Here is a 24,489-nt window from a genome sequence, read left to right as displayed (position 1 = left end):
ACCACCATATAGCTGTCTGGGGTATACAACACCACCACCACCATATAGCTGTCTGGGGTATACAACACCAACACCACCATATAGCTGTCTGGGGTATACAACACCAACACCACCATATAGCTGTCTGGGGTATACAACACCAACACCACCATATAGCTGTCTGGGGTATACAACACCAACACCACCATATAGCTGTCTGGGGTATACAACACCAACACCACCATATAGCTGTCTGGGGTATACAACACCAACACCACCATATAGCTGTCTGGGGTATACAACACCAACACCACCATATAGCTGTCTGGGGTATACAACACCAACACCAACATATAGCTGTCTGGGGTATACAACACCACCATATAGCTGTCTGGGGTATACAACACCAACACCACCATATAGCTGTCTGGGGTATACAACACCAACACCAACATATAGCTGTCTGGGGTATACAACACCACCATATAGCTGTCTGGGGTATACAACACCAACACCACCATATAGCTGTCTGGGGTATACAACACCAACACCAACATATAGCTGTCTGGGGTATACAACACCAACATATAGCTGTCTGGGGTATACAACACCAACACCACCATATAGCTGTCTGGGGTATACAACACCACCATATAGCTGTCTGGGGTATACAACACCAACACCACCATATAGCTGTCTGGGGTATACAACACCACCACCACCATATAGCTGTCTGGGGTATACAACACCACCACCACCATATAGCTGTCTGGGGTATACAACACCACCACCACCATATAGCTGTCTGGGGTGTACAACACCACCATATAGCTGTCTGGGGTATACAACACCAACACCACCATATAGCTGTCTGGGGTATACAACACCAACACCACCATATAGCTGTCTGGGGTATACAACACTAACATATAGCTGTCTGGGGTATACAACACCACCATATAGCTGTCTGGGGTATACAACACCACCATATAGCTGTCTGGGGTATACAACACCACCATATAGCTGTCTGGGGTATACAACACCACCATATAGCTGTCTGGGGTATACAACACCACCACCACCATATAGCTGTCTGGGGTATACAACACCAACACCACCATATAGCTGTCTGGGGTATACAACACCAACACCACCATATAGCTGTCTGGGGTATACAACACCAACATATAGCTGTCTGGGGTATACAACACCAACACCACCATATAGCTGTCTGGGGTATACAACACCAACACCACCATATAGCTGTCTGGGGTATACAACACCAACACCACCATATAGCTGTCTGGGGTATACAACACTAACACCAACATATAGCTGTCTGGGGTATACAACACCAACATATAGCTGTCTGGGGTATACAACACCACCATATAGCTGTCTGGGGTATACAACACCACCACCACCATATAGCTGTCTGGGGTATACAACACCAACACCACCATATAGCTGTCTGGGGTATACAACACCACCATATAGCTGTCTGGGGTATACAACACCAACACCACCATATAGCTGTCTGGGGTATACAACACCAACACCACCATATAGCTGTCTGGGGTATACAAAACCAACACCACCATATAGCTGTCTGGGGTATACAACACCAACACCACCATATAGCTGTCTGGGGTATACAACACCAACACCAACATATAGCTGTCTGGGGTATACAACACCACCACCATCATATAGCTGTCTGGGGTATACAACACCACCATATAGCTGTCTGGGGTATACAACACCACCATATAGCTGTCTGGGGTATACAACACCAACACCACCATATAGCTGTCTGGGGTATACAACACCAACACCACCATATAGCTGTCTGGGGTATACAACACCAACACCACCATATAGCTGTCTGGGGTATACAACACCACCATATAGCTGTCTGGGGTATACAACACCAACATATAGCTGTCTGGGGTATACAACACCAACACCACCATATAGCTGTCTGGGGTATACAACACCAACACCACCATATAGCTGTCTGGGGTATACAACACCAACATATAGCTGTCTGGGGTATACAACACCAACACCACCATATAGCTGTCTGGGGTATACAACACCAACACCAACATATAGCTGTCTGGGGTATACAACACCACCACCACCATATAGCTGTCTGGGGTATACAACACCAACACCACCATATAGCTGTCTGGGGTATACAACACCAACACCACCATATAGCTGTCTGGGGTATACAACACCAACACCAACATATAGCTGTCTGGGGTATACAACACCACCATATAGCTGTCTGGGGTATACAACACCAACACCACCATATAGCTGTCTGGGGTATACAACACCAACACCACCATATAGCTGTCTGGGGTATACAACACCACCATATAGCTGTCTGGGGTATACAACACCACCATATAGCTGTCTGGGGTATACAACACCACCATATAGCTGTCTGGGGTATACAACACCAACACCAACATATAGCTGTCTGGGGTATACAACACCAACACCACCATATAACTGTCTGGGGTATACAACACCATCACCACCATATAGCTGTCTGGGGTATACAACACCACCATATAGCTGTCTGGGGTATACAACACCAACACCAACATATAGCTGTCTGGGGTATACAACACCACCACCAACATATAGCTGTCTGGGGTATACAACACCAACACCACCATATAGCTGTCTGGGGTATACAACACCAACACCACCATATAGCTGTCTGGGGTATACAACACCAACACCACCATATAGCTGTCTGGGGTATACAACACCACCATATAGCTGTCTGGGGTATACAACACCAACACCACCATATAGCTGTCTGGGGTATACAACACCACCATATAGCTGTCTGGGGTATACAACACCACCATATAGCTGTCTGGGGTATACAACACCAACACCACCATATAGCTGTCTGGGGTATACAACACCATCACCACCATATAGCTGTCTGGGGTATACAACACCAACACCACCATATAGCTGTCTGGGGTATACAACACCACCATATAGCTGTCTGGGGTATACAACACCACCATATAGCTGTCTGGGGTATACAACACCAACACCACCATATAGCTGTCTGGGGTATACAACACCAACACCACCATATAGCTGTCTGGGGTATACAACACCACCATATAGCTGTCTGGGGTATACAACACCAACACCACCATATAGCTGTCTGGGGTATACAACACCACCACCACCATATAGCTGTCTGGGGTATACAACACCACCATATAGCTGTCTGGGGTATACAACACCACCATATAGCTGTCTGGGGTATACAACACCAACACCACCATATAGCTGTCTGGGGTATACAACACCACCATATAGCTGTCTGGGGTATACAACACCAACACCACCATATAGCTGTCTGGGGTATACAACACCAACACCAACATATAGCTGTCTGGGGTATACAACACCACCATATAGCTGTCTGGGGTATACAACACCAACACCACCATATAGCTGTCTGGGGTATACAACACCACCACCACCATATAGCTGTCTGGGGTATACAACACCAACACCACCATATAGCTGTCTGGGGTATACAACACCAACACCAACATATAGCTGTCTGGGGTATACAACACCACCATATAGCTGTCTGGGGTATCCAACACCAACACCACCATATAGCTGTCTGGGGTATACAACACCAACATATAGCTGTCTGGGGTATACAACACCAACACCACCATATAGCTGTCTGGGGTATCCAACACCAACACCACCATATAGCTGTCTGGGGTATACAACACCAACATATAGCTGTCTGGGGTATACAACACCACCATATAGCTGTCTGGGGTATCCAACACCAACACCACCATATAGCTGTCTGGGGTATACAACACCAACACCAACATATAGCTGTCTGGGGTATACAACACCACCATATAGCTGTCTGGGGTATACAACACCAACACCAACATATAGCTGTCTGGGGTATACAACACCATCACCAACATATAGCTGTCTGGGGTATACAACACCAACACCAACATATAGCTGTCTGGGGTATACAACACCAACACCAACATATAGCTGTCTGGGGTATACAACACCAACACCAACATATAGCTGTCTGGGGTATACAACACCAACACCACCATATAGCTGTCTGGGGTATACAACACCAACACCACCATATAGCTGTCTGGGGTATACAACACCACCATATAGCTGTCTGGGGTATACAACACCAACACCAACATATAGCTGTCTGGGGTATACAACACCAACACCACCATATAGCTGTCTGGGGTATACAACACCAACACCACCATATAGCTGTCTGGGGTATACAACACCAACACCAACATATAGTGTTTGTTTTAGGAAGCCAATCAGAGTGTGAGATCCCTGTGTTTTAGGAAGCCAATCGGAGGAGGAGATCCCTGTGTTTTTAGGAAGCCAATCAGAGTGTGAGATCCCTGTGTTAGAAAGCCAATCGGGGGATGAGATCCCTGTGTTTTAGGAAGCCAATCGGGGGATGAGATCCCTGTGTTTTTAGAAAGCCAATCAGAGTGTGAGATCCCTGTGTTTTTAGGAAGCCAATCAGAGTGTGAGATCCCTTTGTTTTAGAAAGCCAATCAGAGTGTGAGATCCCTGTGTTTTAGAAAGCCAATAAGAGTGTGAGATCCCTGTGTTTTAGAAAGCCAATCGGAGTGTGAGATCCCTGTGTTTTTAGGAAGCCAATCGGAGGAGGAGATCCCTGTGTTAGAAAGCCAATCGGGGGATGAGTCCCTGTGTTTTTAGAAAGCCAATCAGAGTGTGAGATCCCTGTGTTTTTAGGAAGCCAATCAGAGTGTGAGATCCCTGTGTTTTAGAAAGCCAATCAGAGTGTGAGATCCCTGTGTTTTAGGAAGCCAATCGGAGTGTGAGATCCCTGTGTTTTTAGGAAGCCAATCGGAGGGTGAGATCCCTGTGTTTTAGGAAGCCAATCGGAGGGTGAGATCCCTGTGTTTTAGGAAGCCAATCGGAGGGTGAGATCCCTGTGTTTTAGGAAGCCAATCGGAGGGTGAGATCCCTGTGTTTTAGAAAGCCAATCGGGGGATGAGATCCCTGTGTTTTAGAAAGCCAATCGGAGGGTGAGATCCCTGTGTTTTAAGGAAGCCAATCGGAGGAGGAGATCCCTGTGTTAGAAAGCCAATCGGAGGAGGAGATCCCTGTGTTTTTAGAAAGCCAATCGGAGGGTGAGATCCCTGTGTTTTTAGAAAGCCAATCGGAGGGTGAGATCCCTGTGTTTTTAGAAAGCCAATCGGAGGGTGAGATCCCTGTGTTTTTAGAAAGCCAATCGGAGGGTGAGATCCCTGTGTTTTAAGGAAGCCAATCGGAGGGTGAGATCCCTGTGTTTTAAGGAAGCCAATCAGAGTGTGAGATCCCTGTGTTTTAGAAAGCCAATCGGAGGGTGAGATCCCTGTGTTTTTAGAAAGCCAATCAGAGTGTGAGATCCCTGTGTTTTAGAAAGCCAATCGGAGTGTGCGATCCCTGGATGAAACCTGGCCTGCTACTTCCCCAACTCTTTGTTTTTATCCAAAGATCTTTATTCCAGTTCAAATAGTGACTTCACTGTCACAACAATGACATTGTATTTTTTATAAAACGCAGGGCCACGTTCCAACCGATCCAGCCAGAAAACATTTAGTATGTTGAAGACAGCCTGAACTTGGAACAAATCTGTTTCTACTCGATCCCCGACCCGAAGATGGGTTTAGTGATATAATGAGCTGAGAAGGCACAGCGTATCCTGTCATTCTCCCTACAGCCAATGGGATTGGGTTTTAGGTCACCTAACTAAGAGGGAAGCTAAAACCATTAGTGGCGATGTGATCATTGAGGCTCACCGGCTTTTGTAAAGTTGTATAATTCTACTTGGCTTTGAATCTGTTGGCTGAACAAGCTATTATCCAACATAACAGACAGACTGTTGGGCTGTAGTCCCTCACCAGGACCAGGACCAGTGTTGGGCTGTAGTCCCTCACCAGGACCAGGACCAGTGTTGGGCTGTAGTCCCTCACCAGGACCAGTGTTGGGCTGTAGTCCCTCACCAGGACCAGTGTTGGGCTGTAGTCCCTCACCAGGACCAGTGTTGGGCTGTAGTCCCTCACCAGGACCAGTGTTGGGCTGTAGTCCCTCACCAGGACCAGTGTTGGGCTGTAGTCCCTCACCAGGACCAGGACCAGTGTCCCTCACCAGGACCAGGCCACTGTTGGGCTGTAGTCCAGGCATGTCCCTCACCAGGACCAGACCAGTGTCCCTCACCAGGACCAGGACCAGTGTTGGGCTGTAGTTCAGGCATGTCCCTCACCAGGACCAGTGTCCCTCACCAGGACCGGGACCAGTGTTGGGTTGTAGTCCAGGCATGTCCCTCACCAGGACCGGACCAGTGTTGGGCTGTAGTTCAGGCATGTCCCTCACCAGGACCAGACCAGTGTCCCTCACCAGGACCAGTGTTGGGCTGTAGTCCCTCACCAGGACCAGGACCAGTGTCCCTCACCAGGACCAGACCAGTGTCCAGCAGCAGGACGTCTTACATGAAGGTCGTCTTCAGACCACTTGACTCTAGGTGCTGTAGTTGGATTGGTCTTCTCCTCAGTAATACATGTTTTCTGAACAATCCCAATGTAAATCTGCCAACACCCTGCTCATAAGATCGTTCAGTCTTCTTCTAAATGTAACTTTTATTTAACTATGCAATTTATTTTTATTTGACTACTGCGTGTGGTTCAGTAGTTTAGCTGAGAAGATCTGAGAAGATCAGACTGTGTGTGGTTCAGTAGTGAAGCTGAGAAGATCTGAGAAGATCTGAGAAGATCAGACTGTGTGTGGTTCAGTAGTGAAGCTGAGAAGATCTGAGAAGATCTGAGAAGATCAGACCTGCGTATGGTTCAGTAGTTTAGCTGAGAAGTTCAGAACCTGCGTATGGTTCAGTAGTTTAGCTGAGAAGATCAGACCTGCGTGTGGTTCAGTAGTTTAGCTGAGAAGATCAGACCTGCGTGTGGTTCAGTAGTTTAGCTGAGAAGATCAGACCTGCGTGTGGTTCAGTAGTTTAGCTGAGAAGATCAGACCTGCGTGTGGTTCAGTAGTTTAGCTGAGAAGATCAGACCTGCGTATAGTATGGAAACGAAGTGGCCGAAACCCAAACCTCCTTCCCTCTTTTTCATGTGACTCAGTCGTCCAGTTTTTAAAAAAACGAGACCTTTTTTTTTAACTCTGCAGGCTTGTTGTTTAATAACATGTGTCTGGATCTCTCTGTCCTGCTGTGGGACTGTATTTCCCAGCCCTGGCTGCTGCTGTTATAGATGACCTATTGAAACGGCTTTCAGCAGTAGCTCCCGCCCCCAGCCCCCCCTTCCCCTAGCGGTCTACTGTTACCAGGGCAACGCCTTTCATAGAACCATGTCATGTGACCGCCGGGGGGGGGTTGGGAGAGAGAGAGAGAGAGAGAGAGAGAGAGAGCGAGAAGAGAGAGAGAGGAGAGAAGAGAGAGAGAGAGAGAGAGAGAGAGAGAGGAGAGAGAGAGAGGAGAGAGAGAGAGAGAGAGAGAGAGAGAGAGGAGAGAGAGGAGAGAGAGAGAGAGAGAGAGAGAGAGAGAGAGAGAGAGAGAGAGATAGAGAGAGAGAGAGAGAGAGAGAGAGAGAGAGAGAGAGAGAGAGAGAGAGAGAGAGAGAGAGAGAGAGAGAGAGAGAGAGAGAGAGGCAGCAGCGGGGGCTTGTGGGACTCCTCCTCCTTCTTGGGTTTTTTTGGGTGTCGCTAGTTGTTGTCACTGCTGCCTGGTCCAGTCGAGCGTCTTTCTCTGTCCCTGTTTACTGCTGTTCTGTTAGCGAGATACTCTGCTGGTTACCGCTGCCTGGTCCAGTCGAGCGTCCTAGTCGAGCCTCTCTCTCTGTCCCCCTGCTTCCTGCTGTTCTGTTAGCTGGATACTCTCCTGTCGTCCCCGCTGCCAGGTCCAGTCCAGGCCTCCTAGTCGAGCCTCTCTCTGTCCCCCTGCTTCCTGCTGTTCTGTAGTTGGCGCTGCTGTCATTATGGACTGTTAGCAGATCTACATTTACTACACACCAAGTGAGGTAAGATCTCTGGTCTTGTCTTTTTTGTGTGAGAAACGTTTTTCATGTTTTGTTAAATGATTTGCTATTTCTTTAATAAGCTCAGCAACGAACACACTTCTCATATGCCTTTTTTTTTTTGTTGCAATGTTTTGAGAGCTGCGCGTTTGACCACAAGCAACAGGCATCAGAACCATTTGCATTGTGTTGGTTTGAATAAGGAACTGTGAAGGGCTATGAAATACTACTTTCCCATCAGCCCAGAGACGGAGTTAGAATACTGTTGGATAGAGGGGGTTAGATAGAGGGGGTTAGAATACTGTTGGATAGAGGGGGTTAGATAGAGGGGGTTAGAATACTGTTGGATAGAGGGGGTTAGATAGTAAGGGGGTTAGAATACTGTTGGATAGAGGGGGTTGGATAGAGGGGGTTAGAATACTGTTGGATAGAGGGGGTTGGATAGAGGGGGTTAGAATACTGTTGGATAGAGGGGGTTGGATAGAGGGGGTTAGAATACTGTTGGATAGAGGGGGTTGGATAGAGGGGGTTAGGATACTGTTGGATAGAGGGGTTGGATAGAGGGGGTTAGGATACTGTTGGATAGAGGGGGGTTAGATAGAGGGGTTTGATTTGATTTTGATTTGATTTTGATTTGTTGGATAGAGAGGGGGGTTAGAATACTGTTGGATAGAGAGGGGGTTAGAATACTGTTGGGTAGAGAGGGGGGTTAGAATACTGTTGGGTAGAGAAGAGGGGGGTTAGAATACTGTTGGGTAGAGAGGGGGGTTAGAATACTGTTGGATAGAGAGGGGGTCTAGAATACTGTTGGGTAGAGAGGGGGGTTAGAATACTGTTGGATCAGAGAGGGGGTTAGAATACTGTTGTGACTAGAGAGGGGGTTAGAATACTGTTGGATAGAGAGGGGGGTTAGAATACTGTTGGATAGAGAGGGGGTTAGAATACTGTTGGATAGAGAGGGGGTTAGAATACTGTTGGATAGAGAGGGGGGTTAGAATACTGTTGGATAGAGAGGGGGTTGGAATACTGTTGGATAGAGAGGGGGTTAGAATACTGTTGGATAGAGAGGGGGTTGGAATACTGTTGGATAAGAGAGGGGGTTAGAATACTGTTGGATAGAGAGGGGGTTAGAATACTGTTGGGTAGAGAGGGGGGTTAGAATACTGTTGGATAGAGAGGGGGTTAGAATACTGTTGGATAGAGAGGGGGGTTGGAATACTGTTGGATAGAGACGGGGGTTAGAATACTGTTGGATAGAGAGGGGGGTTGGAATACTGTTGGGTAGAGAGGGGGGTTAGAATACTGTTGGGTAGAGAGGGGGGTTGGAATACTGTTGGGTAGAGAGGGGGGTTAGAATACTGTTGGATAGAGAGGGGGTTAGAATACTGTTGGATAGAGAGGGGGTTAGAATACTGTTGGATAGAGAGGGGGTTAGAATACTGTTGGATAGAGAGGGGGGTTAGAATACTGTTGGATAGAGAGGGGTTGGAATACTGTTGGATAGAGAGGGGGTTGGAATACTGTTGGGATAGAGAGGGGGGTTAGAATACTGTTGGATAGAGAGGGGGTTAGAATACTGTTGGATAGAGAGGGGGTTAGAATACTGTTGGATAGAGAGGGGGTTAGAATACTGTTGGATAGAGAGGGGGTTAGAATACTGTTGGATAGAGAGGGGGTTAGAATACTGTTGGGTAGAGAGGGGGTTAGAATACTGTTGGGTAGAGAGGGGGGGTTAGAATACTGTTGGATAGAGAGGGGGGTTAGAATACTGTTGGATAGAGAGGGGTTAGAATACTGTTGGGTAGAGAGGGGGTTAGAAATACTGTTGGATAGAGAGGGGGGTTGGAATACTGTTGGATAGAGAGGGGGTTAGAATACTGTTGGGTAGAGAGGGGGTTAGAATACTGTTGGGTAGAGAGGGGGGTTGGAATACTGTTGGATAGAGAGGGGGGTTGGAATACTGTTGGATAGAGAGGGGGGTTAGAGTACTGTTGGATAGAGAGGGGGGTTGGAATACTGTTGGGTAGAGAGGGGGGTTGGAATACTGTTGGATAGAGAGGGGGGTTAGAATACTGTTGGGTAGAGAGGGGGGTTGGAAATACTGTTGGATAGAGAGGGGGTTGGAATACTGTTGGATAGAGAGGGGGTTAGAATACTGTTGGGTAGAGAGGGGGGTTAGAATACTGTTGGATAGAGAGGGGGTTGGAATACTGTTGGATAGAGAGGGGGTTAGAATACTGTTGGATAGAGAGGGGGGTTAGAATACTGTTGGATAGAGAGGGGGGTTAGAATACTGTTGGATAGAGAGGGGGTTGGAATACTGTTGGATAGAGAGGGGGGGTTAGAATACTGTTGGATAGAGAGGGGGGTTGGATAGAGAGGGGGTTAGAATACTGTTGGATAGAGAGGGGGTTGGAATACTGTTGGATAGAGAGGGGGTTAGAATACTGTTGGATAGAGAGGGGGGTTGGAATACTGTTGGATAGAGAGGGGGTTAGAATACTGTTGGATAGAGAGGGGGGTTGGAATACTGTTGGGTAGAGAGGGGGGTTAGAATACTGTTGGGTAGAGAGGGGGGTTGGAATACTGTTGGGTAGAGAGGGGGGTTAGAATACTGTTGGATAGAGAGGGGGTTAGAATACTGTTGGATAGAGAGGGGGTTAGAATACTGTTGGATAGAGAGGGGGTTAGAATACTGTTGGATAGAGAGGGGGTTAGAATACTGTTGGATAGAGAGGGGGTTAGAATACTGTTGGATAGAGAGGGGGTTAGAATACTGTTGGGTAGAGAGGGGGTTAGAATACTGTTGGATAGAGAGGGGGTTAGAATACTGTTGGATAGAGAGGGGGTTAGAATACTGTTGGGTAGAGAGGGGGGTTAGAATACTGTTGGATAGAGAGGGGGGTTGGAATACTGTTGGATAGAGAGGGGGTTAGAATACTGTTGGGTAGAGAGGGGGTTAGAATACTGTTGGGTAGAGAGGGGGGTTGGAATACTGTTGGATAGAGAGGGGGGTTGGAAATACTGTTGGATCAGAGAGGGGGGTTAGAGTACTGTTGGATAGAGAGGGGGGTTGGAATACTGTTGGGTAGAGAGGGGGGTTGGAATACTGTTGGATAGAGAGGGGGTTAGAATACTGTTGGGTAGAGAGGGGGGTTGGAATACTGTTGGATAGAGAGGGGGGTTAGGAATACTGTTGGATAGAGAGGGGGGTTAGAATACTGTTGGGTAGAGAGGGGGTTAGAATACTGTTGGATAGAGAGGGGGTTGAATACTGTTGGATAGAGAGGGGGTTAGAATACTGTTGGATAGAGAGGGGGTTAGAATACTGTTGGATAGAGAGGGGGTTAGAATACTGTTGGATAGAGAGGGGGTTGAATACTGTTGGATAGAGAGGGGGGTTAGAATACTGTTGGATAGAGAGGGGGTTGGATAGAGAGGGGTTAGAATACTGTTGGATAGAGAGGGGGTTGGAATACTGTTGGATAGAGAGGGGGTTAGAATACTGTTGGATAGAGAGGGGGGTTAGAATACTGTTGGATAGAGAGGGGGTTGGAATACTGTTGGATAGAGAGGGGGGGTTAGAATACTGTTGGATAGAGAGGGGGTCTTGGATAGAGAGGGGGTTAGAATACTGTTGGATAGAGAGGGGTTGGAATACTGTTGGATAGAGAGGGGGCTACCAAAGCGTTATAATGTCAGTGGGCTGGAGGTGGAGGTTGGGGCTGGGGTTAGAGGGGGGGAGTTCAGGGGTCAAGCAGCTGCCTCAGAGGAGGGGATGGGGTTAGAGGAGGGGATGGGGTTAGAGGGGGGGGGGATGGGGTTTTAAGGGAGGGAGAGGGGGAGATCCAGCAGCCTGTGGGGACCAGAGATAAAGAGAGGGGGGGGGTACATATCTCCTCTACAGACACACTGACATGTTCTCTTCTCCCTCGCTCACTGGCTCATCCCTCGCTTTATCTTTCCCTCTTTCTCTCTTTCTGCTCTAAACAGCGTTAATACAGCAGTGGTAGGAGTCCTCTCCTCTCTCTCTCTCTCTTACTCTCTCTCTCTCTCTCTCTCTCTCTCTCTCTCTCTCTTACTCTCTTACTCTCTTCTCTTACTCTACTCAGCTTAATACAGCAGTGGTAGGAGTCTCTCTCAGCAACAGGTCTTTCTATCTGAGTAAGGTGTAGCAGGTTAAGATGATATTGAGGTAGTTCAGGATGTAGACTGGTGACCCGGGGTCCATTCCTCTGAGATGATATTGAGGTAGTTCAGGATGTAGACTGGTGACCTGGGGTCCATTCCTCTGAGATGATATTGAGGTAGTTCAGGATGTAGACTGGTGACCTGGGGTCCGTTCCTCTGAGATGATATTGAGGTAGTTCAGGATGTAGACTGGTGACCTGGGGTCCGTTCCTCTGAGATCATATTGAGGTAGTTCAGGATGTAGACTGGTGACCTGGGGTCCGTTCCTCTGAGATGATATTGAGGTAGTTCAGGATGTAGACTGATGACCTGGGGTCCATTCCTCTGAGATGATATTGAGGTAGTTCAGGATGTAGACTGGTGACCTGGGGTCCATTCCTCTGAGATGATATTGAGGTAGTTCAGGATGTAATGACCTGGGGTCCATTCCTCTGAGATGATATTGAGGTAGTTCAGGATGTAGACTGGTGACCTGGGGTCCATTCCTCTGAGATGATATTGAGGTAGTTCAGGATGTAGACTGATGACCCGGGGTCCATTCCTCTGAGATGATATTGAGGTAGTTCAGGATGTAATGACCCGGGGTCCATTCCTCTGAGCTAAAAGCCCTCATCTCACAGTGGAATGTAATTGCTGTTGCTTCTTCATGGGTAATTCACGTCCCGTGATGATGACACGTCACGTTGGTGTTCAGCTGTCTGTGTTGTTGCTGCTGCTGCTGTCTGGACGACACGGGGACGGGTGAGCTCACCTCACGGAAGTGTGTGTTTCCCAGAGGACGTTTTAAAGAGGGTGATTTTAGACGAGAGGACGGACAGCGAAACAACGGTTGACAAACGACGGTAGAAACAAGAGACACTTGTGTCGGTTTCAGCTCTTTTCGTTCCAGTTTTAACCAGCTCCAAACGGGCCAATCGCTGCAGTCTCAACGGAGCCTCTTCCTGTTGTGAAACGGGCTGTAGAAATACAGGCTCTCTGTCTCTGCACAGGCAAGGAGGAGGCCCTTTGGAGGGAGAAGAAGAAGGGTTAACTGGGAGATTGATCTCTCTCTATATCTCTGTCTCTCTGTATGTATCTCTTTTGCTGTATACGTCTCTCTCTGTATATCTCTCTCTCTCTCTCTGTATATCTCTCTCTCTCTCTGTATATCTCTCTCTCTCTCTGTATATCTCTCTCTGTATCTCTGTATATCTCTCTCTCTCTCTCTGTATATCTCTCTCTCTCTCTGTATCGCTCTCTCTCTGTATCGCTCTCTCTCTGTATCTCTCTCTCTCTGTATCTCTCTCTCTCTCTCTCTGTATCTCTCTCTCTCTCTCTGTATCTCTGTCTGTATCTGGGGAGGCAGGTAGTCTAGTGGTTAGAGCGTTTGGCCAGTAACCGGAAGGTTGCAAGATCGAATCCCCCGAGCTGACAAGGTAAAAATCTGTCGTTCTGCCCCCTGAACAAGGCAGTTAACCCACTGTTCCCTGGTAGGCTGTCATTATAAATAAGAATTTGTTCTTAACTGACTTGCCTGGTTAAATAAAAGTAAGAAATAAAACAATTGTCTCTCTGTCGCTCTGTCTTTCTGTCTCGATTGAATTAAATTTGCTTTATTGGCATGATGTAACAATGTACAGTACCAGTCAAAAGTTTGGACACACCGACTCATTCAAGGGTTTTTCTTTATTTTTACTATTTTCTACATTGTAGAATAATAGTGAAGACATCAAAAATATGAAATAACTCATATGGAATCATGTAGTAACCAAAAAAGGGTTAAACAATTCAAAATATATTTTATTTTCTTCAAAGTAGCCACCCTTTGCCTTGATGACAGCTTTGTACACTCTTGGCATTCTCTCAACCAGCTTCACCTGGAATGCTTTTCCAACAGTCTTGAAGAAGTTCCCACATATGCTGAGCACTTGTTGGCTGCTTTTCCTTCACTCTGCGGTCCAACTCATCTCAAACCATCTCAATTGGGTTGAGGTCGGGTGATTGTGGAGGCCAGGTGATCTGATGCAGCACTCCATCACTCTCCTTCCTGGTCAAATAGCCCTTACACAGCCTAGAGGTGTGTTGGGTCATTGTCCTGTTGAAAAACAAATGATAGTCCCACTAAGCGCAAACCAGATGGGATGGCGTATCGCTGCAGAATGCTGTGGTAGCCATGCTGGTTAAGCGTGCCTTGAATTCTAAATAAATCAGTGTCAACAGCAAAGCACCACCACACCATCACACCTCCTCCTCCTCCATGCTTCACGGTGTGAACCACACATGCAGAGATCATCCGTTCACCTACTCTGAGTCTCACAAAGACACAGCGGTTAGAACCAAAAATATCAAATTTGGAATCATCAGACCAAAGGACAGATTTCCACCGGTCTAATGTCCATTGCTCGTGTTTCTCGGCCCAAGTAAGTCTCTTCTTCTTATTGGTGTCCTTTAGTAGTGGTTTCTCTGCAGCAATTCAGCCATGAAGGTCTGATTCACACAGTCTCCTCTGAACAGTTGATGTTGAGATGTGTCTGTTACTTGAACTCTGTGAAGCATTTATTTGGGCTGCAATTTCTGAGGCTGGTAACTCTAATGAACTTATCCTCTGCAGCAGAGGTAACTCTGGGTCTTCCTTTCCTGTGGCGGTCCTCATGAGAGCCAGTTTCATCATAGTGCTTGATGGTTTGTGCGACTGCACTTGAAGAAACTTTCAAAGTTCTTAATGTTCCGTATTGACTGACCTTCATGTCTTAAAGTAATGATGGACTGTCGTTTCTCTTTGCTTATTTGAGCTGTTCTTGCCATAATATGGACTTGGTCTTTTACCAAATAGGGCCATCTTCTGTATACCACCCCTACCTTGTCACAACACAGCTGATTGGCTCAAACGCATTAAGAAGGAAAGAAATTCCACAAATTAACAAGGCACACCTGTTAATTGAAATGCATTCCAGGTGACTACCTCACGAAGCTGGTTGAGAGAACGCCAAGAGTGTGCAAAGCTGTCGTCAAGGCAAAGGGTGGCTAATTTGAATCTCAAATATAAAATTGGTTACTACAAATCCCATATGTTTTGATGTCTTCACTATTATTCTACAATGTAGAATAATATTAAACAAGTAAGAAAAAAACCTTGAATGAGTCCAAACTGTTGACTGGTACTGTACATAATGCCAAAAGCTTACTCTGGAGATTTACAATATTAACAGAATTAAAATATTAATTAAGACATTCAACGGGACAACAGCAATAATCAAGGGTCAAAATAAACATACTTTGATGAATGACAATAAGCGTAGAGGACATGATTGGTCTGTCAGACACTGTCCCTCATCTTATGGCAGGAAGCAATGTAGTGCGCTGCCAAGCCACAGCTCTCTGCGTCCTCCCCCAACAGGACGGGTAGCCTATCCTCATCAGAGAGGTCTTTTGAAACCTTGAATAAGGGTTTCAAATTTGGGGAAATGACACTCTCTAATTGTTTTATATTTTTGACATTTTGTCAGGAAATGCAGCTCCGTCTCAGGTTCTGCTGTGGTGCAGTGGTTGCACAGCCTTTCCTCTACAGGGAGCCAGGTTTTCCTGTGTCTACCCTTCTCAATAGCAAGGCTGTGCTCACTGAGCCTGTACTTTGTCAATGTTTTTCTAAGGTTTTGATCAGTAACCATGGTGAAATATTTAGCCACGGTGTACTGTCGATTTAGGGCCAGATAGCACTGCATCTTGCTTTGTGTTTGTGTTTCCCAATAAGCAATGTAGTTTTGTTTTGACTGTGTTGTAATTTGGTTTATTCTGATTGATTGGATGTTCTGGTCCTGAGGCTTCAGTGTGTTAGTAGAACAGGTTAGTGAACTCAGCCCAGGACCAGCTGGATGAGGGTCCTGAGGCTTCAGTGTGTTAGTAGAACAGGTCAGTGAACTCAGCCCCAGGACCAGCTGGATGAGGGTCCTGAGGCTTCAGTGTGTTAGTAGAACAGGTTAGTGAACTCAGCCCCAGGACCAGCTGGATGAGGGTCCTGAGGCTTCAGTGTGTTAGTAGAACAGGTTAGTGAACTCAGCCCCAGGACCAGCTGGATGAGGGTCCTGAGGCTTCAGTGTGTTAGTAGAACAGGTTAGTGAACTCAGCCCCAGGACCAGCTGGATGAGGGTCCTGAGGCTTCAGTGTGTTAGTAGAACAGGTTAGTGAACTCAGCCCCAGGACCAGCTGGATGAGGGTCCTGAGGCTTCAGTGTGTTAGTAGAACAGGTTAGTGAACTCAGCCCCAGGACCAGCTGGATGAGGGTCCTGAGGCTTCAGTGTGTTAGTAGAACAGGTTAGTGAACTCAGCCCCAGGACCAGCTGGATGAGGGTCCTGAGGCTTCAGTGTGTTAGTAGAACAGGTTAGTGAACTCAGCCCCAGGACCAGCTGGATGAGGGGACTCTTTTCTTTGCTCAGCTCTTGGCATTGCAGGGCTTGGTAATGATATGAGAGGGGGGTCACTGTATTTTAGATGTTTCCAGAACTTAATTGCGTTCTCTCTCAGTTCATTCACTTCCTCATTATGGTGTCCAGTTGAGCTTATTTTAACCTCAGTATTTGTAGTGTGTACAGTACTATATATATTTAAACCTCAGTAATTGTAGTGTGTACAGTACTATATATATTTAAACCTCAGTAATTGTAGTGTGTACAGTACTCTATATATTTAAACCTCAGTAATTGTAGTGTGTACAGTACTCTATATATTTTGTACCAGTTGAGAACTTTGGTCTAATTCCCTGAGATCTGGATCTTCTCTGGAAAATCATTATTTTAGTATTTTTGGGGTTTACTGCCAGGGCCCAGGTCTGACAGTACCGCTCTAGCAGGTCCAGGTTCTGCTGTAGGCCAGGTGATGTGGGGGTTTACTGCCAGGGCCCAGGTCTGGCAGTACTGCTCTAGCAGGTCCAGGCTCTGTTGTAGGCCAGGTGCTGTGGGTGACAGCAGGCACAGGTCATCTGCGAAGAGTAGGCATTTAACCTCTGAATGGAGACTTAACACCAGGGGCTGAGGATTTATCTAGAATAATGTCCAATTCATAATGTAAATATTGAAGAGTGCAGGGCTCAGATTGCAACCCTGGCGAAAGCCCCGCCCCGGGTAAAGAATCATTATTGTTTTGCCAGTTTTGATGCTGAGCGTATTGCCAGTATACATTGATTTAATTATGTCATGTTTTACCCCCTACACCACTTTCAATAACTTTGTAGAACAGTCCTGTTTGCCCAATAAAATCAAATGCTTTTTGGAAGTCGATAAAGCGAGCGTATATTTTGGTATTATTTTGGTGGACATGTTTATCTATCAGGGTCTAAATATTATCGGTCCTGTGACGTTTTGGTATAAATCCCAATTTGGCTTTTACTCAAGACATTTATAATACTACAGAAAACCTTCCCCAAGTTACTGTTCACACAAATGCCTCTGTAATTGTGTCAAATTTCGTCTCCGTTCTTAAAGGTTGGGGTTATGAGTCCTTGATTCCAGATGTCAGGGAAATAACCTACACTCAGGATCAAATGAAACAGTTTTAATATAACCAGTTGACATTTTGCAGTAGTGAGTTTGAGCATCTCATTTAGGATGCCATCAGGTCTGCATGCTTTTATTTGGTCCTTTATAGCTTTCAACTTCTCATGAATTTGGCGTTCTGCGTTTGCATCAATGTGGACGGTGGTGTAGAGTGGTGTAAATGGGTCGTCCATCAATGTGGACGGTGATGTAGAGTGGTGTAAATGGGTCGTCCATCAATGTGGACGGTGATGTAGAGTGGTGTAAATGGGTCGTCCATCATTGTGGACGGTGGTGTAGAGTGGTGTAAATGGGTCGTCCATCAATGTGGACGGTGATGTAGAGTGGTGTAAATGGGTCGTCCATCATTGTGGACGGTGGTGTAGAGTGGTGTAAATGGGTCGTCCATCAACGTGAACGGTGGTGTAAATGGGTCGTCCATCAATGTGGACGGTGATGTAGAGTGGTGTAAATGGGTCGTCCATCAACGTGGACGGTGATGTAGAGTGGTGTAAATGGGTCGTCCATCAACGTGGACGGTGATGTAGAGTGGTGTAAATGGGTCGTCCATCAACGTGGACGGTGATGTAGAGTGGTGTAAATGGGTCGTCCATCAACGTGGACGGTGATGTAGAGTGGTGTAAATGGGTCGTCCATCAACGTGGACGGTGGTGTAGAGTGGTGTAAATGGGTCGTCCATCAACGTGGACGGTGGTGTAGAGTGGTGTAAATGGGTCGTCCATCAACGTGGACGGTGGTGTAGAGTGGTGTAAATGGGTCGTCCATTTTGTATCTCTAATTCCTCTAGTTTCCATTTTAGTTGTTTGTGTTTATGAACTTTATGAATATTACAATCTGCATAAAACCAGTTTTCTATTTATTTTAATTTGTTTTTGATCAATTTCAGTTGTGCTTCTTTTGCTGTTTGCTTGAATATATAATAAATGGTTTTGTTCTGATATATTGACGTCTTCTTTACTGGGAGTGAATGTGGTCTCCAGAAAGTTATCTAAGAGTATTTTAATATTTTGACTCCCAAGTTGCTGTCTGGTATTTTTTCAGTGCTGTTTTGGGCCCAATCTGTATGAATTCATGATGTTGTACAGATTACTGGGCTGTGAATGTCTGGGTGTTTCCAGGTCTGTTCTTTAGAGGGACAACGTAATCTGGCTGTGATCAGACGAGAGGTGTTAGTGGGCTTGACGGTGAGAGAGAGAGTGAGTGAGAGATGCAGAGAGAGAGAGATACAGAGAGAGAGAGAGAGAGAGAGATACAGAGAGGGAGAGAGATACAGAGAGAGAGAGAGAGATACAGAGAGAGAGAGAGATACAGAGAGAGAGAGAGAGATACAGAGAGAGAGAGAGAGATACAGAGAGAGAGAGAGAGATACAGAGAGAGAGAGAGAGATACAGAGAGAGAGAGAGAGATACAGAGAGAGAGAGAGAGATACAGAGAGAGAGAGAGAGATACAGAGAGAGAGAGAGAGATACAGAGAGAGAGAGAGAGATACAGAGAGAGAGAGAGATACAGAGAGAGAGAGAGAGAGAGATACAGAGAGAGAGAGAGAGAGAGATACAGAGAGAGAGAGAGATACAGAGAGAGAGAGAGATACAGAGAGAGAGAGAGATACAGAGAGAGAGAGAGATACAGAGAGAGAGAGAGATACAGAGAGAGAGAGAGATACAGAGAGAGAGAGAGATACAGAGAGAGAGATATAGAGAGAGAGATACAGAGAGAGAGAGAGCGATACAGAGAGAGAGAGCGATACAGAGAGAGAGAGAGATACAGAGAGGGAGAGAGATACAGAGAGAGAGAGCGATACAGAGAGAGAGCGATACAGAGAGAGAGAGAGAGAGAGAGTCCATGTCTGTGATAACAGCACCACTTTACTGTGGCCAAGAGGAGAGCAGTAGGTGAATCTCCCCAGAGTCCGTCCCTCCCGGTAACCTCCCGGTAACCTACCATTTGACAGAATACAGACCCAGACTTCTACAGAGCTGCAACAGATCCCTTCTGTTGTTGTTGACGCTGCCGTCACTGTGGTTTCTATGGGGAGATGGAGACAGTTAAACACTATGGCCTGTAATAACGCTGAGGGGGAGGTGGAGACAGTTAAACACTATGGCCTGTAATAACGCTGAGGGGGAGGTGGAGACAGTTAAACACTATGGCCTGTAATAACGCTGAGGGGGAGATGGAGACAGTTAAACACTATGGCCTGTAATAACGCTGAGGGGGAGATGGAGACAGTTAAACACTATGGCCTGTAATAACGCTGAGGGGGAGGTGGAGACAGTTAAACACTATGGCCTGTAATAACGCTGAGGGGGGGGGGTGGAGACAGTTAAACACTATGGCCTGTAATAACGCTGAGGGGGAGATGGAGACAGTTAAACACTATGGCCTGTAATAACGCTGAGGGGGGGGTGGAGACAGTTAAACACTATGGCCTGTAATAACGCTGAGGGGGAGATGGAGACAGTTAAACACTATGGCCTGTAATAACGCTGAGGGGGAGGTGGAGACAGTTAAACACTATGGCCTGTAATAACGCTGAGGGGGAGATGGAGACAGTTAAACACTATGGCCTGTAATAACGCTGAGGGGGAGATGGAGACAGTTAAACACTATGGCCTGTAATAACGCTGAGGGGGAGGTGGAGACAGTTAAACACTATGGCCTGTAATAACGCTGAGGGGGAGGTGGAGACAGTTAAACACTATGGCCTGTAATAACGCTGAGGGGGAGGTGGAGACAGTTAAACACTATGGCCTGTAATAACGCTGAGGGGGGGGTGGAGACAGTTAAACACTATGGCCTGTAATAACGCTGAGGGGGAGGTGGAGACAGTTAAACACTATGGCCTGTAATAACGCTGAGGGGGGGGTGGAGACAGTTAAACACTATGGCCTGTAATAACGCTGAGGGGGGGGTGGAGACAGTTAAACACTATGGCCTGTAATAACGCTGAGGGGGAGATGGAGACAGTTAAACACTATGGCCTGTAATAACGCTGAGGGGGGGTGGAGACAGTTAAACACTATGGCCTGTAATAACGCTGAGGGGGAGGTGGAGACAGTTAAACACTATGGCCTGTAATAACGCTGTGAGGGGGGGGGTGGAGACAGTTAAACACTATGGCCTGTAATAACGCTGAGGGGGAGGTGGAGACAGTTAAACACTATGGCCTGTAATAACGCTGAGGGGGAGGTGGAGACAGTTAAACACTATGGCCTGTAATAACGCTGAGGGGGAGATGGAGACAGTTAAACACTATGGCCTGTAATAACGCTGAGGGGGAGGTGGAGTCAGTTAAACACTATGGCCTGTAATAACGCTGAGGGGGAGGTGGAGACAGTTAAACACTATGGCCTGTAATAACGCTGAGGGGGGGGGTGGAGACAGTTAAACACTATGGCCTGTAATAACGCTGAGGGGGGAGATGGAGACAGTTAAACACTATGGCCTGTAATAACGCTGAGGGGGAGGTGGAGACAGTTAAACACTATGGCCTATAATAACGCTGAGGGGGGAGATGGAGACAGTTAAACACTATGGCCTGTAATAACGCTGAGGGGGAGATGGAGACAGTTAAACACTATGGCCTGTAATAACGCTGAGGGGGAGATGGAGACAGTTAAACACTATGGCCTGTAATAACGCTGAGGGGGAGATGGAGACAGTTAAACACTATGGCCTGTAATAACGCTGAGGGGGAGATGGAGACAGTTAAACACTATGGCCTGTAATAACGCTGAGGGGGGGGTGGAGACAGTTAAACACTATGGCCTGTAATAACGCTGAGGGGGGGGGTGGAGACAGTTAAACACTATGGCCTGTAATAACGCTGAGGGGGAGGTGGAGACAGTTAAACACTATGGCCTGTAATAACGCTGAGGGGGGGTGGAGACAGTTAAACACTATGGCCTGTAATAACGCTGAGGGGGGGTGGTGGAGACAGTTAAACACTATGGCCTGTAATAACGCTGAGGGGGGGAGGTGGAGACAGTTAAACACTATGGCCTGTAATAACGCTGAGGGGGAGATGGAGACAGTTAAACACTATGGCCTGTAATAACGCTGAGGGGGGGGGGTGGAGACAGTTAAACACTATGGCCTGTAATAACGCTGAGGGGGAGATGGAGACAGTTAAACACTATGGCCTGTAATAACGCTGAGGGGGAGGTGGAGACAGTTAAACACTATGGCCTGTAATAACGCTGAGGGGGGGGTGGAGACAGTTAAACACTATGGCCTGTAATAACGCTGAGGGGGAGATGGAGACAGTTAAACACTATGGCCTGTAATAACGCTGAGGGGGGGGGGTGGAGACAGTTAAACACTATGGCCTGTAATAACGCTGAGGGGGAGGTGGAGACAGTTAAACACTATGGCCTGTAATAACGCTGAGGGGGGGTGGAGACAGTTAAACACTATGGCCTGTAATAACGCTGAGGGGGGGGTGGAGACAGTTAAACACTATGGCCTGTAATAACGCTGAGGGGGGGGGGTGGAGACAGTTAAACACTATGGCCTGTAATAACGCTGAGGGGGGGGTGGAGACAGTTAAACACTATGGCCTGTAATAACACTGAGGGGGGGGTGGAGACAGTTAAACACTATGGCCTGTAATAACGCTGAGGGGGGGGTGGAGACAGTTAAACACTATGGCCTGTAATAACGCTGAGGGGGGGGGGTGGAGACAGTTAAACACTATGGCCTGTAATAACGCTGAGGGGGGGGTGGAGACAGTTAAACACTATGGCCTGTAATAACACTGAGGGGGGGGGTGGAGACAGTTAAACACTATGGCCTATAATAACGCTGTGAGGGGGGGGGGGTGTTGGGGGTGTATGTTGAAGGTGTATATTGCGGGTGTATGTTGGGGGTGTATGTTGGGGGTGTATGTTGGGGGTGTATGTTGAAGGTGTATGTGTTGCGGGTGTATGTATTGCGGGTGTATGTATTGCGGGTGTATGTATTGCGGGTGTATGTGTTGTGGGTGTATATTGTGCGGGTGTATGTATTGCGGGTGTATGTTGGGGGTGTATGTTGAAGGTGTATGTGTTGCGGATGTATGTATTGCGGGTGTATGTATTGCGGGTGTATGTATTGCGGGTGTATGTTGCGCGAAGGAACACACATTTTTCTGTCCGTTTTAACCTCATGTGATATTTACCCATTTTGAGGGGATCCGTTAGATTTTGTAGTTGGGATTTGTACCAAATCAATCCTCCAGTCTCTGCCTCTATTGACAGAGCTGTGTTTCTGTGACGACACAATGACTCTTTACCCTCCCCACAATGCCTCACTCTCTTTACCCTCCCCACAATGCCTCGCTCTCTTTACCCTCCCCACAATGCCTCGCTCTCTTTACCCTCCCCACAATGCCTCGCTCTCTTTACCCTCCCCACAATGCCTCGCTCTCTTTACCCTCCCCACAATGCCTCTTTACCCTCCCCACAATGCCTCACTCTCTTTACCCTCCCCACAATGCCTCGCTCTCTTTACCCTCCCCACAATGCCTCGCTCTCTTTACCCTCCCCACAATGCCTCTTTACCCTCCCCACAATGCCTCGCTCTCTTTACCCTCCCCACAATGCCTCACTCTCTTTACCCTCCCCACAATGCCTCGCTCTCTTTACCCTCCCCACAATGCCTCGCTCTCTTTACCCTCCCCACAATGCCTCGCTCTCTTTACCCTCCCCACAATGCCTCGCTCTCTTTACCCTCCCCACAATGCCTCGCTCTCTTTACCCTCCCCACAATGCCTCGCTCTCTTTACCCTCCCCACAATGCCTCTTTACCCTCCCCACAATGCCTCGCTCTCTTTACCCTCCCCACAATGCCTCGCTCTCTTTACCCTCCCCACAATGCCTCTTTACCCTCCCCACAATGCCTCGCTCTCTTTACCCTCCCCACAATGCCTCACTCTCTTTACCCTCCCCACAATGCCTCGCTCTCTTTACCCTCCCCACAATGCCTCGCTCTCTTTACCCTCCCCCACAATGCCTCGCTCTCTTTACCCTCCCCACAATGCCTCGCTCTCTTTACCCTCCCCACAATGCCTCGCACTCTTTACCCTCCCCACAATGCCTCGCTCTCTTTACCCTCCCCACAATGCCTCGCTCTCTTTACCCTCCCCACAATGCCTCGCTCTCTTTACCCTCCCCACAATGCCTCTTTACCCTCCCCACAATGCCTCGCTCTCTTTACCCTCCCCACAATGCCTCGCTCTCTTTACCCTCCCCACAATGCCTCGCTCTCTTTACCCTCCCCACAATGCCTCGCTCTCTTTACCCTCCCCACAATGCCTCTTTACCCTCCCCACAATGCCTCGCTCTCTTTACCCTCCCCACAATGCCTCACTCTCTTTACCCTCCCCACAATGCCTCGCTCTCTTTACCTTCCCCCACAATGCCTCACTCTCTTTACCCTCCCCACAATGCCTCACTCTCTTTACCCTCCCCACAATGCCTCGCTCTCTTTACCTTCCCCCACAATGCCTCACTCTCTTTACCCTCCCCACAATGCCTCTTTACCCTCCCCACAATGCCTCACTCTCTTTACCCTCCCCACAATGCCTCGCTCTCTTTACCTTCCCCCACAATGCCTCACTCTCTTTACCCTCCCCCCTCTGTGTGTGTGTGTGTGTGTGTGTGTGTGTGTGTGTGTGTCCAGCTGGGTTAGTCTAGCATGCGCTGGC

General features: G+C 47.5%; 1 protein-coding gene across 2 annotated transcripts in view; it reads left to right on the top strand.

The window, feature by feature from the left end:
- Nucleotides 1-7,769: 7,769 nt before the first annotated feature.
- The window catches only part of LOC106594940 (neurocalcin-delta A), a 64,338-nt gene continuing 47,618 nt past the window's right edge, over nt 7,770-24,489 (top strand). The window contains exon 1 of one of the 2 annotated variants that reach the window (XM_082972655.1): nt 7,770-8,087. The gene's annotated coding sequence lies outside the window, so the exon portion shown is untranslated. The remainder of the gene's footprint in view (nt 8,088-24,489) is intronic. The other variant, XM_082972654.1, reaches the window with a different exon arrangement.

The sequence above is a fragment of the Salmo salar genome, unplaced genomic scaffold (genome assembly GCF_965601325.2).
Source record: "Salmo salar unplaced genomic scaffold, fSalSal1 ptg000914l, whole genome shotgun sequence".
NCBI lineage: Eukaryota > Metazoa > Chordata > Actinopteri > Salmoniformes > Salmonidae > Salmo > Salmo salar.
Note: the sequence above shows the minus strand (reverse complement) of the source record. Positions and strands in the feature narration are given on the sequence as shown.